This window comes from Triticum urartu, chromosome 2A, assembly GCF_056163025.1.
Source record: "Triticum urartu cultivar PI428250 chromosome 2A, HENAU_Tu73, whole genome shotgun sequence".
NCBI classification, from domain to species: Eukaryota; Viridiplantae; Streptophyta; class Magnoliopsida; order Poales; family Poaceae; genus Triticum; species Triticum urartu.
In genome coordinates, this window is record NC_141874.1 from 35,544,586 (window position 1) to 35,560,928 (window position 16,343).

The 16,343-nt window shown below is 41.1% G+C and overlaps 1 pseudogene; it reads right to left on the minus strand.

The window, feature by feature from the left end:
- LOC147983318 (uncharacterized) overlaps positions 1 to 16,343 on the minus strand; it is a 109,809-nt pseudogene that overhangs the window by 74,989 nt on the left and 18,477 nt on the right.

Sequence of the window (16,343 nt, forward strand, 5' to 3'; positions counted from 1 at the left end):
CAATTTTGCTGTAGCAAAGAGTGCATGTGAGTTCGAGCTCACAAGAGCACTTTCGCAGATGGCCCCCTTATGCTGATTCTCACCAATTTAAATAGGTTGAACAACGTTCTTGGTGTGAGCTAATTAAGGTTGGGCATAGTGAGAGTAACTTAGCTAGAAACATAGCGCATTTCAAGACAAGTTTGATTATGTGACATGTAATTAATGAGGAGAGATGTGTTTAGAGTAACAAAATATGTTACCGTAACATAACGCGACCCAAAGCGAGTCTACAATCTAATAAATGTAATCATTTATGATACTACTTCTATGTTACTTTGCGGTACTGAAAGGATCAATATGGTTGACTATGGGGTGAATAGGCAACTACTAATTTTTAGCTCTTTTAAAAAATTAGGGTTAGCAACAAATAGGTTATCTAGATATGCAACTAGGTCACCAACCTATATGATGCTCTCAACAACAACAACAACAACAACAACAACAACAACAACAACAAACAACAACAACTACACGAGCAAGCAAAAGATACAACACACTATTAGCTTGCAAAAAGTAAAGGTAAAAAGTAACCACAAGTGGAGTCGATGGAGACGAGGATGTTTCACCAAAGTTCCCTCCCTTTAGGGGGAGTTATGTCTCCGTTAGAGTGGTGTGGAAGCACAATGCTCCTTAAGAAGCCACTAGGGCCACTGTATTCTCCTCACACTCTCGCACAATGCAAAATGTCGTGATTCCATTAGTGGTGCTCTTGAAGGCTGCAACCAAACCTTTACAAACTAGGTTGGGGCAATCTCCACAACTTAATTGGATGCTTAAATGACCGTCTTCAGTCTTTATCACCGAGCGGAATAAATCGTCTTATGACATGATAGAATATCTGAAATGCTCAATGCACACGATTAGTCCGCAAATTGCATTGCATTAATCACCAAAACCAATAAGGGAGAAATATACCCTAACAGCTATGAATGGTAGTAACATAGACTAGTGCCATATGCATGCCACCAGTCTAAAACTCTAAGTTATTCCCCACTATGACTAGCCTAGGTATCCTTCACATGCAAGTGTTGTGTGGGAACATGTGTGCAAGAAGAAGTCGGCTTCACATTTGGCTACTGGGGTGGATATAGAGGAAAGAGGCTAAGAATATGTGGTGTTGTTTGGGAATGGAATGGGTGCGTGGTGGCATGTGTGCATGAAGAAGTCGGCTCGTGTTTGATTGTGGGTTCTTGAGAGGAAAACATGCTAAGAAGTTGTGGTGGAGGCTAAGAAGCTGTGGCGCTGTTTGTGAATGGAATTGGTGCATGGTGGCATGTGTGTATGAAGAAGTTGGCTCATGTTTGATTGTGGGTTTTGGATAGGCAAACATGCTAAGTTGCGGTGGAGGCTAAGAAGATGTGGTGCTATTTGAGAATGGAATTGGTGCGTAGTGGCATGTGTGCATGAAGAAGTTGGCCCGTCACTGGTGAAACTCCTTAAAATCATTCCCTTCGTACACAAATATAAGACATTTTAGACATTTCATTATGAACTGCATATGTACTTAAGTGAGTGAACAAATATACTAAAATGCATCTACATCCATCTCAACCAGAATAGAGTTTGAACGTCTTATACTATATTTTTTATGGAGGGAATATTATTTATTGTAGATCGAACGGATATTAGGGCTCGTATTTACCATTTGTTTTAATTATTTTAAAAAGACTAAAATAATTGCGTGCACGCAAACTGTTTTTCACTTTATCAAATTTGGGGTTCCTACTTTTTTCCATTTACCGCCTAGGGCTTCCCGCGTTTCTACTAGATTGTTTTTGCTCCACATAATCCTTCCGCATCTTTTCCCCACCCTACGCCGCCATCTCCCCAACTCCCCACCTCTAGATCGGTTCCAATCTACGCAGGCACCAGCCCACCCCATGCGCCGCCCATTCCCACATAGGACGCGGATGCAGCCTCACCCGATTGCTGGTCTCCGCCGCCAGCTCAGGCCTTCGCTGGTGACTTCCCGTTCTCCCCCGTCATCGATCTTGCCAGTTGGAGCCCCAACAGCATCCATCTTCCTCACCGTCGCCAAGCCGCGCTCCTCTATCCGAAGCTCTGCCGCGTGTTGCATCGCTACACCGTCCACAAGCAGCTCTCGGCACCATCCAACATCTTCAGACTTCCGTCCGGTCAAGCAGGTGATTCCTTGAATCCCAACTCCCCTATAGTTTTAGCATTAGATATGTGAAAGCAGCCTCCTTCATTTGGGGCCTGCTCGGTTCTTGGAGTTTGATTCCCCAAGGGGAATCAACACCTACGGTTTCAGGTTAACGCCTCCTACTACCCTATGTAATATTCCCATCCACAGTCTGTTCGGTTACAGCAGGGATCAAAGGTGGTTTTGCAGTGAGAACCAAAGGTGGTTTTGCAGTGAGAACGCTAAACTGTAATCATCCATGACAAGTAATTTGACAGTGACACACTAGTAACATGTCAAATGACATTTTTTCTGCACAAGAAACTACTGAACTATATAGTGGACAAGTTGCAGTCAGATGAAAAGCTAGTAAGTAACCAAGAGCCACACACATTGCAGAGATATCATGATTTTAGTTAACTTGTAATACAAAATGATGCAATTTGTACAACCATGTTTTCACCCAACATTTTGTTCATATGATCCTCTCACATTTGAAATAGATGGCAGTAAACATAGTTCAAGCAACAGGTGCACGCAGACATGCAGACCACTCTAGCGAACCATTTGTTTCACTATATACAACAAATTCAATCATGCAATCTCAGTACACCACTGTAATATTCATAAATTCCTTTCTGAATTTCACAAATTTCTTTACTATACACACCTTATCTTTTTACCATATATCTAGATCCTTCTCTGTATAATTGTGTTTTTGAACACCTAGATCATACTCTGAAAAACTAATGGGCATTTATAATAGCCAAAGACCCTGAAGTGGTTATTAAGGAAACTGAATTAGTTTTGGAACATATAAATAAGGTATTTGGGCTGAACCTACAAAGAGACGACGATCCCCGATTGTTAGTACTATTACCTAAGAAAACAAAAGGTTGAATTTCCTGTGTTTCTTTTAATTTCCTAGTATAGCTAATGTTGGGAAAATGGAGACATTCTATGTGGTTGCTCTATATTCCCTGCAAGCTAGTAAGAACATGGCTCAAGCAGTCAAGCTGTATGTATGCAGTTTTCTGCTACTTTCAGTTTTTTTCCTATTTGATCTCACATGGTTTATTTGTTTATTAGATAACGCACTGCAATGCAAGACCTTGTTATATGTTTATATGCACAAGTTTCCTTCACTATCTTGTTGATTAATTTATGATTTTAACATTGTTTTCGCAAATATATAATGTCAAGGATAATGTACAAGATTTGAGAGACGAGCTGAGTACGATGCATTTGTTCATGAAGCAAAAATTCTCTGCAGAGAAATGGAGAAATAAAATTGTAACCGTGGGAAGTGATGAAGTTGGTATATAAACAACATCTCTTTCTGCAAAGATAAAAGTCTGGGTATTAGTACAATATTATCAAGTTCTTGTTTCAGGTTGATCTCAGCATAAGGGTTGTTGGCAGTGACCTACACATGAAGAATCACCTAACAATGTGCATGCTTCACAGAATGGTATGCAGGTGATGCAATAGTTTCTTCACTAGTAAGTTAGCGCTAGTTTTTTCTCATACTTAAAAACAATTCTTCATCATAAGTTGCAGGAATTGCATCCTAGCAGTTGTGCGAGAACCAAAGAGGGTTACACCAGATCCTCTTTACGACATGAACGCATCATTGCCAAGGTATCAAACAATGTCCGCGTGTACAGAAATTTCTGCTTTGTTCTTAAACAATGACTATGTTTGTACAATTTTACTTGTAACTGAAAGGAACCTCAACTATAGACGCACGCATTGAAAAGTTTGATAGGGCTAATCAAGGTGCAGAATCACCTTTACCAAGACGAGCAGTTCACTAGCCAGGTATATTCAAACCACAGATGAAAAGAAATGTGGTGTCTTGTTTTGTACAAGTAGGGTATTTGCCTGCTTCTGTTTTTTTTGCAAGCAACATGATATCGTGATGGAAATAATTATTTCCAAGATTTTGGTAATACATGTGCAAATACTATTTATTTTCAAAGAACTGCTAATACTAGTTTCACAAAAAAAAATGCTACTCATGAACTAGTAGCAGCAGTAGTAGCAGGTAACCCTAATGCAACAACAAAATGGGATAATCATGGAAATCCGGAGTACATGATAAGATGAGTTTGAATCTTTGTCATGGTAATAATATCACTGATGATCAATTGCACTATGTAATATCCTGGAGCTGGCATAGAAAAGAGTTCAGTTTAGAAGTGTCTATGGTACAACTAGGAACCAGATAGAATCAATATGTACATAATAAGTTTGATGATTTAGTGCATTTGTTATACATGATAAAGACCTGTAAATTATATTCCCTGATTAGTGTCTCTTTTCACCCGTATTTTTACTGAAATAAGTGTGTTATTTCTTGAAATAATAAAGGAAAAATTGAAGTAATTCTTTTCGATGAACTCGAGGAAAAAAAGTTAAGTCGTGGACAAAGGAGCTTTAGTGAATAAAAATATAACATATGTGGTTGAGGAAACATGCTTGGAGAGCAATATGTTGGTGTTTTTGTTCGTCACAACATTTCAAATCTTGGAGATGGGAGACTGATTAGACAGTATGAAAGAAATCAATCCAGACAGTAAGGGATGCTATTGTTTATATTATTGCTTGGCCTCGATTACATGCAAGTCCACTTCCATACAAGCATCGGATATGCTCCAATTTCCATTAAGGTTTATCATTTATGAAGATTCTTTGTAGTTTTTTCAGGTCAAAATACCTAAGCCAATCGCTCCAACAATACTAGAAAAGATTCGTACTCCAACACGACCACAAGACATTGGTGTGGTACATCCCTTACAATTTATAGAATAACATTTCATTGTGGACTAGTCCAAAAGCTTATGTTCATGTAAACTGTTCTTTGTTCTCTTTCTTTTTCAGGGTATGCTGAGGCTTTAGAGGAGAGCATTGCAGGATCCAGGAGCAGCTGCAGATGGATAGTTTTTAAATGAACAAATATAATGAATTATGTATAGATTTTAGCTTCATAGGAAAACTTAGTTCTAGTCTGTAGGATTTTTTCTTAATTAATTATTTGTATTTTTCATATGAATGTCAAGATTTTTTCAGTTGTGAACTCCACAGATTTTTAAAAGATGTATTTGTTCCTACTAAATAGTCCACTGGATTTGCTACTGATGATGCTAATTGTGCGAGTAGGATTGGTGATGTGGACTGAGGCCTTCATATAATGACATTTGATCAGACTGCGTGTCATGATAAAGTAATCAAATTTGAAATGCTGAAATTCAAAATTGAAATAAACCAAATAATATTTAGTATAAAATAAATCATACCGGGAGAAAAACTTATGTATATTTGGGAACGATTATAACGTCTCTACATAGCATGCATAAGCAACGGGCCCATGATGAAACCTGTATTCCTGCAGAGACGTGGATGAGCGTGTGTAACATAACGTCTCAACATGTATAGAGACGATTTTGAACGTCTCAGTAGAACGTCTCATGTCATGTACACACGCTTAGCAAGCGGGTCTACATGTTTTGAGACGGTCCGCGGGAAGACGCTCCAAGGATGCTTTACCAAATCGACTCTACTATTGCCTGGAGATGAAATAGCACGTCTGTAGCTATGGAATTTGACGTCTCTACATGCATATATTCTTGTAGTGAAGCTCACACGAGAATATTCACCCCACGCTATTGCTCCCTGGCAATGGTGCCAGAAAAAGGTCTTGATAACCCACAAGTATAGGGGATCGCAACAGTTTTCGATAAGTAAGAGTGTCGAACCCAACGAGGAGCTAAAGGTAGAACAAATATTCCCTCAAGTTCTATCGGCCACCGATACAACTCTACGCATGCTTGACGTTCGCTTTACCTAGAACAAGTATGAAACTAAAAGTACTTTGTAGGTGTTGTTCGATAGGTTTGCAAGATAATAAAGAGTACGTAAATAAAAAGTAGGGGCTGTTTAGATAAAGAAACAATAAAGTAAATATAGCGAGCGTGGAAAAGTGGTGGTAGGAGTTGCGAAATTGCCCCTAAGCAATTGACTACTTTACTAGACCGATAGCAAGTATTATGTGGGAGAGGCCACCGCTAGCATGTCATCCCTGACTTGGAATTCTATGCACTTATGATTGGAACTATTAGCAAGCATCCACAACTACTAATGTTCATTAAGGTAAAACCCAACCATAGCATTAAGATATATTGGCCCCCCTTCAATCTCGTATGCATCAATTTCTATGCTAGGTTGAAGCTTCTGTCACTCTTGCCCTCCAATACATAGTCCTATCAACATACAACTAACCCTAGGGTGTGATCCACGCGCGCAATCATATGATGGGCACCAAAGGACAGAAACATAACCACAAGCAAATTAAATCAATCATAGCAATTCATCAACCACCGATAGGACAACGAAAATCTACTCAGACATCATAGGATGGCAACACATCATTGGATAATAATATGAAGCATAAAGCACCATGTTCAAGTAGAGGGTACAGCGGGTTGCGGGAGAGTGGAATGCTATAGATAGAGGGGGGAAGGTGATGGAGATGTTGGTGAAGATGGCGGAGGTGTTGGTGTAGATCGCGGTGATGATGATGATGGCCACGGCAGCGTTCCGGCGCCACCGTAAGAGAAGGGGAGAGGGGGGCCCTTCGTCTTATTCTTCCTTAACCTCCTCCCTAGATGGGAGAAGGGTTTCCCCTCTTGTCCTTGGCCTCCATGGTATGGGAGGGGCGAGAGCCCCTCCGAGATTGGATCTGTCTCTCTGTCTCTCTCTGTTTCTGCGTTCTCAGATTCTTTCCTTTCACCGTTTCGTATATTCCCGAAGATCCGTAACTCCTATTGGGCTAAAATTTTAACACGATCTCTATCCGGAAATTAGCTTTCTTGCGGCGAAAGAAGGGCACCAACCGCCTTACGGAGTGGCCACGAGGGTTAGGGGCGCGCCTGACACCCTAGGGCGCGCCCCCTACCTCGTGGGCCCCTCGAGCATCGTCTTGCGTGGATTCTTCTTCCCAAAAAACATATATATTCCAAAAAAATCTCCGTCAGTTTTTATTCCGTTTGGACTCCGTTTGATATGGATATTCTGCGAAACAAAAAACATGCAACAAACAGGAACTGGCACTGGGCACTGGATCAATATGTTAGTCCCAAAAATAGTTTAAAAAGGTTCCAAAAGTGTATGAAAGTTGTAGAATATTGGCATGGAACAATCAAAAATTATAGATACGACGGAGACGTATCAGCATCCCCAAGCTTAATTCCTGCTCGTCCTCGAGTAGGTAAATGATAAAAAAGATATTTTTTGATGTGGAATGCTACCTAGCATAATCTTGATCATATGTCTAATCATGGCATGAATAGTGATTCAAAGCAATAGTCTATCATTTGACATAAAAACAATAATACTTCAAGCCTACTAATAAAGCAATCATGTCTTTTCAAAATAACTTGGCCAAAGAAAGTTATCCCTACAAAATCATATAGTCTGGCTATGCTCCATCTTCACCACACAAAATATTCACATCATGCACAACCCCTATGACAAGCCAAGAAATTGTTTCATACCTTTGACGTTCTCAAACCTTTTCAACTTTACGCAATACATGAGCGTGAGCCATGGACATAGCACTATAGGTGGAATAGAATGGTGGTTGTGGAGAATACAAAAAGGAGAAGATAGTCTCACATCAACTAGGCGTATCAATGGGCTATGGAGATGCCCATCAATAGGTATCAATGTGAGTGAGTAGGGATTGCCATGCAACGGATGCACTAGAGCTATAAGTGTATGAAAGCTCCAACTGAAACTAAGTGGGTGTGCATCCAACTTTCTTGCTCATGAAGACCTCGGGCATTTGAGGAAAACCATCATCAGAATATACAAGCCAAGTTCTATAATGAAAATTCCCACTAGTATATGAAAGTGATAACTCAAGAGACTCTCTATATGAACACCATGGTGCTACTTTGAAGCACAAGCGTGGAAAAAGGATAGCAGCACTGCCCCTTCTCTCTTTTTCTCTGATATTTTTTTATTTTATCTTTTTATATATATATTTTTTATTTTTTTGGTGGGCTTCTTTGGCCTCTTTTTTTTATTCGGGCTTCTTTGGCCTCTTTTATTTTTTTGTAAAGTCCGGAGTCTCATCCCGACTTATGGGGGAATCATAGTCTCCATCATCCTTTCCTCACTGGGGCAATGCTCTAATAATGATGATCATCACAATTTTATTTACTTACAACTCGATACTAGAACAAAGATATGACTCTATATGGATGCCTCCTGCGGTGTACCGGGATGTGCAATGATCTAGCGTAGCAATGATATCAAACATCATGCTAGCTATCTTACGATCATGCAAAGCAATATGACAATGAATGCTCAAGTCATGTATATGATGATGATGGAAGTTGCATCGCAATATATCTCAGAATGGCTATGGAAATGCCATGATAGGTAGGTATGGTGGCTGTTTTGAGGAAGGTATATGGTGGGTTTATGGTATCGGCGAAAGTTGCGCGGTACTAGAGAGGCTAGCAATGGTGGAAGGGTGAGAGTGCGTATAATCCATGGACTCAACATTAGTCATAAAGAACTCACATACTTATTGCAAAAATCTATTAGTCATCGAAACAAAGTACTACGCGCATGCTCCTAGGGGGATATATTGGTAGGAAAAGACCATCGCTCGTCCCCGACCGCCACTCATAAGGAAGACAATCAATAAATAAATCATGCTCCGACTTCGTTACATAACGGTTCACCATACGTGCATGATATGGGAATCACAACCCTCAACACAAGTATTTCTACAATCCACAATTACCCACTAGCATGACTCTAATATTACTATCTCTATATCGCAAAACTATTGCAAGGAATCAAACATATCATATTGAGTGATCTACAAGTTTTATGTAGGATTTTATGACTAACCATGTGAATGACCAGTTCCTGTCATCTCTCTAAATAGATATAAGTGAAGCAAGAGAGTTTAATTCTTTCTACAAAAGATATGCCCGTGCTCTAACAAATATAAGTGAAGCAAAAGAGCATTTTACAAATGGCGGTTGTATATGTAAAGAGAAACAGACAATCCAAGCTTCAAACGATATAAGTGAAGCACATGAAGCATTCTATAAAGCCATACTCAAAAGATATAAGTGAAGTGCAAAGAGAATTCTATAAATCAACCAAGGACTATCTCATACCAGCATGGTGCATAAAAGAAGAATGAAAACTAAATGCAAAAGATGCTCCAAGATTGCACATATCGCATGAACGAAACGAATCCGAAAACATACCGATACTTGTTGAAGAAAGAGGGGATGCCTCCCCAGCATCCCCAAGCTTAGACGCTTGAGTCTCCTTGAATATTTACTTGGGGTACCTCGGTGATCCCCAAGCTTGAGCTCTTGCCTCTCTTCCTTCTTCTCACATCGAGACCTTCTCGATCATCGAACACTTCATCCACAGAAAACTTCAACAGAAAACTCGGTAAGATCCGTTAGTATAATAAAGCAAATAACTACTATAAGTACTGTTGCAAACCAATTCATATTTTGTTTTTGCATTGTGTCTACTGTAATATAACTTTTTCATGGCTTAATCCACTGATATAAATTGATAGTTTCATCAAAACAAGCAAACTATGCATCAAAAACAGAATCTGTCTAAAACAGAACAGTCTGTAATAATCTGAACATTCACCATACTTATGATACTTGAAAAATTCTTCCAAAATTAGGAAAAATAAAAACTTTGTACATCAATACAGTGCAAAAAGAATCAGAACCATTTGATGTTCCAGTAAAAAACTAAAATTAATGCACTACAGCCAAAGTTTCTGTCCTGCACCGCACAAACCAACAAGCATCGTAAACACCCTAAAGGCAAACCTTGGCACATTATTTTTATAATACAATGGAATTGTACAAGGGGATAATTATTTTTGTTGAAAAGTTTCTGTAATCAAGATTCACAAAGTTGCCGTGAGCATGAACAAAGTTCAAGGTGCTCTCCCACTTCAACAGTGCTGGTCTTTCTCACTTTCACTTTCCTTTTTGAAAAGTTTTGGGTTCTCCTCTTTATTTTTGTTTTTTTAAACTATATAAAAGCACTCAACAGAAATAAATGACTCTCTAAAACTTTCGGGTTTTCTCCCTGGCAGCGCTTTCTTTAAAGCCATTAAGCTAGGCATATAGTGCTCAAGTAGTGAATCCACCCGGATCCCAAGGTATATCAAAGCCAATTTTAATTAGCAATGATTTGTAATTTAGTAGTGGGCACAAGGTAACATATATCATGTAATGACGAAGTCTAACTCTCTTCCTATGCATCGGCATGTCATAAAAGAACAATTCATGCACACCTAGTAAAGGCCAATGCATAGTATAAACAGTTTCTTACAATTTTATCATGTGGGAAGCATAGAGAGGTGGAGATATAGTTCCTCTCTCATAATAATTGCAAGTAAGAGAAGCAAGCACATGCATATTATATTCACTAAAATCATCATGTGTAACAGTAAAAGGCAACCCATCAATATAATCCTTAATAAGGGCAAACTTCTCCGATATAGTGTAGTTTGGAGAATTCAAAAATATAATAGGACTATCATGTGTTGGTGCAATAGAAACAATTTCATGTTTAACATAAGGAACTATAGCAAGTTCATCTCCATAAGCATAATTCATATTGGCATCTTGGCCACAAGCATAGCAAGCATCATCAAAAAGGGATGTTTCAAAAGAACCGACGGGATCATAACAGTCACCGTAGCAATCATCCTTCGGTAAGCACGAAGGGGAATTAAACAATGTATGATTTGAAGAGTTAATCTCATTAGAAGGTGGGCACGGGTGATAAATCCGTTCTTCCTCCTTTTGTTCTTCGCTCTCCTCATCATCTTTTTCATCCAATGAGCTCACAGTTTCATCAATTTCTTCTTCCATTGAGTCCTGCAAAATATTAGTCTCTTCTTGGGCAGCGGAGTATTCCTCAATATATTGTTTAACATAGGTATTAGAAGCATAATTATCATAGCAATATTTAAGTATAGCAAAATTTTCAGATTTGTGAAAAGTAGCATCATACTTTTCTATCAAAGAAGCAATTTCATAAGCACCCTCAAAAGCAACAAATTCTTCAATTTGTTGAACATCATAGTAACTATAAACACCTTTAGCATAAGAAGATAAGATTCCATTATCAATAAACTCACATTGGTAGGGAAGGTGTTTCTTAGGGTTTTCAGAACAACAAGTAAAATCATATAATTCACATAAATTCCAAACATAGCATTGCAAACGTTGAATTTGACTCTATAATAATTTCCCTTTTTTAGATATACAGTGTCGCACATAACAAGCATGCTCATCTAAAGATTTGCCCTCAACTAAGCTAGTTGGGGTTTCGGCACGAGCACAAAGGGATCGAAGATGATCCTAGTAAAAAGCTTCAGCAGTGCGATAGATTTTGAGTGGTTCTTCAACCATTGGTTCAGTAGGTAAAACTAATTCTTTTGGTATTTTGCGTTTCCTACCCATAACTAAAGATAGAAAACAACTAAGAACAGCAAAAAAATTACTTAGTGATAAAGCAAACAAGCACACACGAGAATATTCACCCCATGCTATTGCTCCCCGGCAACGGTGCCAGAAAAAGGTCTTAATAACCCACAAGAATAGGGGATCGCAACAGTTTTCGATAAGTAAGAGTGTCAAACCCAAGGAGGAGCTAAAGGTAGAACAAATATTCCCTCAAGTTCTATAGACCACCGATACAACTCTACGCACGCTTGACGTTCGCTTTACCTAGAACAAGTATGAAACTAGAAGTACTTTGTAGGTGTTGTTGGATAGGTTTGCAAGATAATAAAGAGTACGTAAATAAAAAGTAGGGGCTGTTTATATAAAGAAACAATAAAGTAAATATAGCGAGTGTGGAAAAGTGGTGGTAGGAGTTGCGAAATTGCCCCTAAGCAATTGACTACTTTACTAGACCGAAAGCAAGTATTATGTGGGAGAGGCCACCGCTAGCATGTCATCCCTGACATGGAATTCTATGCACTTATGATTGGAACTATTAGCAAGCATCCGCAACTACTAATGTTCATTAAGGTAAAACCCAACCGTAGCATTAAGATATATTGGTCCCCCTTCAATCCCGTATGCATCAATTTCTATGCTAGGTTGAAGCTTCTGTCACTCTTGCCCCCCAATGCATAGTCCTATCAACATACAACTAACCCTAGGATGTGATCCACGCGCGCAATCATATGATGGGCACCAAACGACAGCAACATAACCACAAGCAAATTAAATCAATCATAGCAATTCATCAACCACTGATAGGACAACGAAAATCTACTCAGACATCAAAGGATGGAAACACATCATTGGATAATAATATGAAGCATAAAGCACCATGTTCAAGTAGAGGGTACAGCGGGTTGCGGGAGAGTGGACCGCTGTAGATAGAGGGGTGAAGGTGATGGAGATGTTGGTGAAGATGGCGGAGGTGTTGGTGCAGATCGCGGTGATGATGATGATGGCCACGGCAGTGTTCCGGCGCCACCGAAAGAGAAGGGAGAGGGGGGCCCTTCGTCTCCTTATTCCTTGACCTCCTCCCTAGATGGGAGAAGGGTTTCCCCTCTGGTCCTTGCCCTCCATGGCATGGGAGGGGCGAGAGCCCCTCCGAGATTGGATCTGTCTCTCTGTCTCTCTCTGTTTCTGCGTTCTCAGATTCTTCCCTTTCACCGTTTCTTATATTCCCGGAGATCCGTAACTCCGATTAGGCTGAAATTTTAACACGACCTCTATCCGAAAATTAGCTTTCTTGCGGCGAAAGAAGGGCACCAGCCGCCTTACGGAGTGGCCACGAGGGTCAGGGGCACGCCTGACACCCTGGGGCGCACCCCCTACCTCGTGGGCCCCTCGAGCATCGTCTCGCGTGGATTCTTCTTCCCAAAAATCATATATATTCCAAAAAAAATCTTCGTCAGTTTTTATTCCGTTTGGACTCCGTTTGATATGGATATTCTGCGAAACAAAAAACATGCAACAAACAGGAACTGGCACTGGGCAGTGGATCAATATGTTAGTCCCAAAAATAGTATAAAAAGTTGCCAAAAGTATATGAAAGTTGTAGAATATTGGCATGTAACAATCAAAAATTATAGATACGATGGAGACGTATCGCTGCCGCATACAAGGAAGATTCCACAAGACTTGGTGGTCAAGACAAGGACTCCTCCCCCACCGGCGTATTCGGCTAGGACTCTTGTTATCCTAGGCCTCTGGTGCATTATATAAACCAGGGCCAGGCTAGTCGATAGATATACAAACGATCATAATTATAGGCTAGCCTCTAGGGTTTAGCCTCTACAATCTCGTGGTAGATCAACTCTTGTAATACTCATATCATCAAGATCAATCAAGCAGGAAGTAGGGTATTACCTCCATCGAGAGGTTCCGAACCTGGGTAAACATCGTGTCCCCTATCTCCTGTTACCATCGACCTTAGATGCACAGTTTGGGACCCTCTACCCGAGATCCGACGGTTTTGACACCGACATTGGTGCTTTCATTGAGAGTTCCGCTGTGTGATCGGCAAAAGGATCGATGGCTCGTCTGCAGATTAACTGCGACGTCGACATATCTTCATCACCGGCTCGACTGGTCACCTTGGCTTGACCGAGGACTGTGCCCTGCCTCCGATCATCATGTTCGGATGAGGGCCTTCATCAACACCAACTCCAATCTCTATCAAGATCATGGAGGAATCATCCATGGAGCTCGATCGGGGGCTCAATGTCAACATTGCCCTCGGGCGACCGTGCTGTTTTTCTAGACAGTGAACGCGTATCCGCCGCCACCGCCCCCTCGAGTGTCGTTTTAACGATCGCTTCGGTGGAATTGTGTGGAATCGAGTTTACAACAACCCTGGAAAATTTCGTCGAGTTCCGATGGAGGAATCTCTGACAATCTATGATATACCGGAGCCCCATCAAATCCAGACAGGAATCTGGACGAGTTTAGGGCGTGGTCTCCAGAGCCCAGCTCGGAAGTCCTTTGGAAGATCCAACCATTCATCTGCTGCGGAATTCCCATATCTACCATCCCTCAATATTTCAGCTCGATCCGACCATCCAAACTCCGGGAACCTTCCGATTAGTGTATCACTTTTCAGATCTGTTTCCTGCGCGAATACAGATCCTACCCGAATTCATGTTTCTTTATGAACGTGATATTTGACAACCTTTTTAAAAGGAATTTTCTTATAAGATATTGTGTGTTGTTTTTAACACGCGCCCATAAAATTTTAATCCTCCTCTGAGGTAATCTTCGCTATCACGCTAGTGTCAAACCAGTCCGGCAATATAGCTCAACGACTGCCGACCTGCGCTAGACATGTCGCCGCTTTTTAAGCTGGGCTCAACTTCTTCGGATCCAAACCTCAGCGAGCCAAATAAGAGTTCGGAATCGCTAAGGATAAATCATCACCAATATCGCCGCCCCACGGATTACACGGAGCAGGCACACCGGCATCGCCGCATGGTCACTTCATCAAACCAGCATTGGCCGCGTCACAAGTTACGACCTGGGTCGGCATGGCCGCACTGTTGCTTTTTCGAGCCAATGTCCATCACGCTGAACTACTTCTACACCTCGGCTAACATGAGAGCTACAACAACTCCTCACCGGCCTACTCCGTCACCTTGGCTAGACCGGGGACTTGGTTATTTCTTCATCAACATACTCCGGTGACTTCGGCGTTACCAGCCGACCAGCTTCGTCACGTTAGCTGGACCGAGGGATTCGCCTCGGCAAGCCAACCTTTGCCAACATCACCAGGCCATCGCTTTATCGCCCATCAGGCAATGGGTGTGCGGATCGATTCCCGATTTTGGGAGTCACTTTTCTTCTGAATGCTACAACAAATAAACCAGGTGCTATTAATCCTAACAATTTTTGCTTGTTGGGTTTATTTTTCTAAAGAAATTGTTACTCTGGTTTGTTCCATCATCTGTACACAGGTCTATCAAATGGCGGCCATATTAAAAATGGTCGCATGGTGGTTCGGTCAGTTTTTGTACATAGTTCGGCGAACGCCGCATTCGGAGCCCGGACCGCCCTGCAAATTCAGGCTTTGTCACGCCTTCACTGCGTCACGCTGACGACCTGCATCGACATTGGCTTCGGCGCCAGGCCACATTTCTTTAAATAAATTATTTTTGCGTAAAGCAATTATGCAAGGATTATATATATATTATTATTATTTCCTGGACCGCACTGTTTTATGTGTGCAGGTAATCGATTTTGACTGCGTTAGGTGGTCACTACTCCGGAGTGCCGAACTCCTTGCTCGGACACCTCGGGCCTGGGGGCTGGGACCTCGGCCATGCCGAGGACTGCGAACCTTGTCGGATCTGTCATGGATCAATGGGCGTCTTCGTCCCGCCACAAGCCCGAATCGCGTCATCAACACCGAGCACATTAACCAGCTAAGTTGCTTTCATGCTCAAGAACTTTCAGTTCTAAATTTTGCTCGGTTTGACCAAGCATTATACTTTTCAGCACAAAGTTGTTTGTGACAAAGTTCCTTGTCAAAACTTTGTTTGTGATGCGCATATTCCAATACCCCGTTTATTTGGGGGCTCCCTTGATGGAGCTTTTCCACTTGCATATGATTATACTTGTACGGCTTCGTTCCTTGTTCGTGTATTACGCCACAATATGCACCATATTGACCTAAGCGATTTGCAAGCTGGGTTGCCTCGCTCCTGTGTTTACCCCTACGTTCTCGATTGTTCGGCTCGGGAGTAAAGGGAGCACCTCTGCGATTGTTACTACTTGGTCATCTGAGTTAGTACCTCAGACTGGGTGAAGCCGAAAGCTAGCACTCTTATTGTTTTCAATTATGGTCGGCACACAACGGAACTCATGAGTACAAAAAAATCTATTGCACAAGTCTCATAGTAACAATGAGCAACCGAAGAAAGGTATCGGTGGAAGTACTATTTTCTTGGAAGATGCTTCTTACACTTCGTTAGTAATATAACATAAGTTTCCTGAGTGTGCTTTGTCTGTTACAGCCTTATGGCCTGATTGCCTGGTCATCGGAAACACCGTCGATACTCTCGACAGGTGGAGTACATGACACT